Genomic DNA, 3,448 nt, shown 5'->3' with positions numbered 1-3,448 from the left:
ACTTTTTACCTTTCTTTAGTGCCTTGGACATGAGCTAGGACCTTAAGGTTTTGCACCAGAGGAGGACTAGCAGCTGCGTTGAACGGGAGAATGTGAAAGTGTTCATATGTAGTAAAAAACTGAGAAATCCGTCCGTTTTCTTCATTTATTATCGAATCGATTTAAAGCCATATCGTTACATTGGCCGCTCTTCTCTCTGAAACGGTTACATTTATCGTCTGCAAAGCTATGTCGCGTGCTGCGGTATGCGGAGAAACTAACCGGACCATAGTAGAACACAGAAGAAGCTTCTAACTTGATGTAATAGCCAGTTATAAGCAGTACAATCCAAGATTTTTTAATCGATTATTGACTTTTTACCCTTCTTTAGTGCCTTGGACATGAGCTACGACCTTAAGATTTTGCGCCAGAGGAGGACTAGCAGCTGCGTTGAACGGGAGAATGTGAAAAGTGTTCATATGTAGTAAAAAACTGAGAAATCCGTCCGTTTTCTTCATTTATTATCGAATCGACTTAAAGCCATATCGTTACATTGGCCGCTCTTCTCACTGAAACGGTTACATTTATCGTCTGCAAAGCCATGTCGCGTGCTGCGGTATGCGGAGAAACTAACCGCACCATAGTAGAACACAGAAGAAGCTTCTAACTTGATGTAATAGCCAGTTAGAAGCAGTACAATCCAAGATTTAGTTATCCATTATTGACTTTTTACCCTTCTTTAGTGCCTTGGGCATGAGCTAGTACCTTAAGATTTTGCACCAGAGGAGGACTAGCAGCTGCGTTGAACGGGAGAATGTGAAAAGTGTTCATATGTAGTAAAAAACTGAGAAATCGGTCCGTTTTCTTCATTTATTATCGAATCGACTTAAAGCCAGATCGTTACATTGGCCGCTCTTCTCTCTGAGACGGTTACATTTATCGTCTGCAAAGCTATGTCTAGTGCTGCGGTATGCGGAGAAACTAACCGCACCATAGTAGAACACAGAAGAAGCTTCTAACTTGATGTAATAGCCAGATAGAAGCAGTACAATCCAAGATTTATTTATCGATTATTGACTTTTTACCCTTCTTTAGTGCCTTGGACATGAGCTAGGACCTTAAGATTTTGCACCAGAGGAGGATTAGCAGCTGCGTTGAACAGGAGAATGTGAAAAGTTTTCATATGTATTAAAAAACTGAGAAATCCGTCCGTTTTCTTCATTTATTATCGAATCGACTTAAAGCCATACCGTTACATTGGCCGCTCTTCTCTCTGAAACGGTTACATTTATCGTCTGCAAAGCTATGTCGCGTGCTGCGGTATGCGGAGAAACTAACCGCACCAGAGTAGAACAGAGAAGAAGCTTCTAACTTGATGTAATAGCCAGTTAGAAGCAGTACAATCCAAGATTTATTTATCGATTATTGACTTTTTACCCTTCTTTAGTGCCTTGGACATGAGCTAGGGCCTTAAGATTTTGCACCAGAGGAGGACCAGCAGCTGCGTTGAACGGAAGAATGTGAAAAGTGTTCATATGTAGTAAAAAACTGAGAAATCCGTCCGTTTTCTTCATTTATTATCGAATCGATTTAAAGCCATATCGTTACATTGGCCGCTCTTCTCTCTGAAACGGTTACATTTATCGTCTGCAAAGCTATGTCGCGTGCTGCGGTATGCGGAGAAACTAACGGCACCATAGCAGAACACAGAAGAAACTTCTAACTTGATGTAATAGCCAGTTAGAAGCAGTACAATCCAAAATTAAGTTATCGATTATTTACTTTTTACCCTCCTTTAGTGCCTTGGGCATGAGCTAGTACCTTAAGATTTTGCACCAGAGGAGGACTAGCAGCTGCGTTGAACGGGAGAATGTGAAAAGTGTTCATATGTAGTAAAAAACTGAGAAATCCGTCCGTTTTCTTCATTAATTATCGAATCGACTTAAAGCCATATCGTTACATTGGCCGCTCTTCTATCTGAAACGGTTACATTTATCGTCTGCAAAGCTATGTCGCGTGCTGCGGTATGCGGAGAAACTAACCGCACCGTAGTAGAACACAGAAGAAGCTTCTAACTTGATGTAATAGCCAGTTAGAAGCAGTACAATCCAAGATTTATTTATCGATTATTGACTTTTTACCCTTCTTTAGTGCCTTGGACATGGGCTAGGACCTTAAGGTTTTGCACCAGAGGAGGACTAGCCGCTGCGTTGAACGGGAGAATGTGAAAAGTGTTCATATGTAGTAAAAAACTGAGAAATCCGTCCGTTTTATTCATTTATTATCGAATCGACTTAAAGCCATATCGTTACATTGGCCGCTCTTCTCTCTGAAACGGTTACATTTATCGTCTGCAAACCTATGTCGCGTGCTGCGGTATGCGGAGAAACTAACCGCACCATAGTAGAACACAGAAGAAGCTTCTAACTTGATGTAATAGCCAGTTAGAAGCAGTACAATCCAAGATTTATTTATCGATTATTGACTTTTTACCCTACTTTAGTGCCTTGGACATGAGCTAGGACCTTAAGATTTTGCACCAGAGGAGGACTAGCAGCTGCGTTGAACGGGAGAATATGAAAAGTGTTCATATGTAGTAAAAAACTGAGAAATCCGTCCGTTTTTTTCATTTATTATCGAATCGACTTAAAGCCATATCGTTACATTGGCCGCTCTTCTATCTGAGACTGTTACATTTATCGTCTGCAAAGCTAAGTCGCGTGCTGCGGTATGCGGAGAAACTAACCGCACCGTAGTAGAACACAGAAGAAGCTTCTAACTTGATGTAATAGCCAGTTAGAAGCAGTACAATCCAAGATTTAGTTATCCATTATTGACTTTTTACCCTTCTTTAGTGACTTGGACATGAGCTAGGACCTTAAGATTTTGCACCAGAGGAGGACTAGCAGCTGCGTTGAACGGGAGAATGTGAAAAGTGTTCATATGTAGTAAAAAACTGAGAAATCCGTCCGTTTTCTTCATTTATTATCGAATCGATTTAAAGCCATATCGTTACATTGGCCGCTCTTCTCTCTGAAACGGTTACATTTATCGTCTGCAAAGCTATGTGGAGTGCTGCGGTATGCGGAGAAACTAACCACTCCATAGTAGAACACAGAAGAAGCTTCTAACTTGATGTAATAGCCAGTTAGAAGCAGTACAATCCAAGATTTTTTTATCGATTATTGACTTTTTACCTTTCTTTAGTGCCTTGGACATGAGCTACGACCTTAAGATTTTGCACCAGAGGAGGACTAGCAGCTGCGTTGAACGGGAGAATGTGAAAAGTGTTCATATGTAGTAAAAAATTGAGAAATCCGTCCGTTTTCTTCATTTATTATCGAATCGACTTAAAGCCAGATCTTTACATTGGCCGCTCTTCTCTCTGAGACGGTTACATTTATCGTCTGCAAAGCTATGTCGCGTGCTGCGGTATGCGGAGAAACTAGCCGCACCATAGTAGAACACA

The sequence above is a fragment of the Schistocerca gregaria genome, unplaced genomic scaffold (genome assembly GCF_023897955.1).
Source record: "Schistocerca gregaria isolate iqSchGreg1 unplaced genomic scaffold, iqSchGreg1.2 ptg000577l, whole genome shotgun sequence".
NCBI lineage: Eukaryota > Metazoa > Arthropoda > Insecta > Orthoptera > Acrididae > Schistocerca > Schistocerca gregaria.
The sequence above is the reverse complement of the archived record's forward strand: the minus strand, read 5'-3'. Positions refer to the sequence as shown.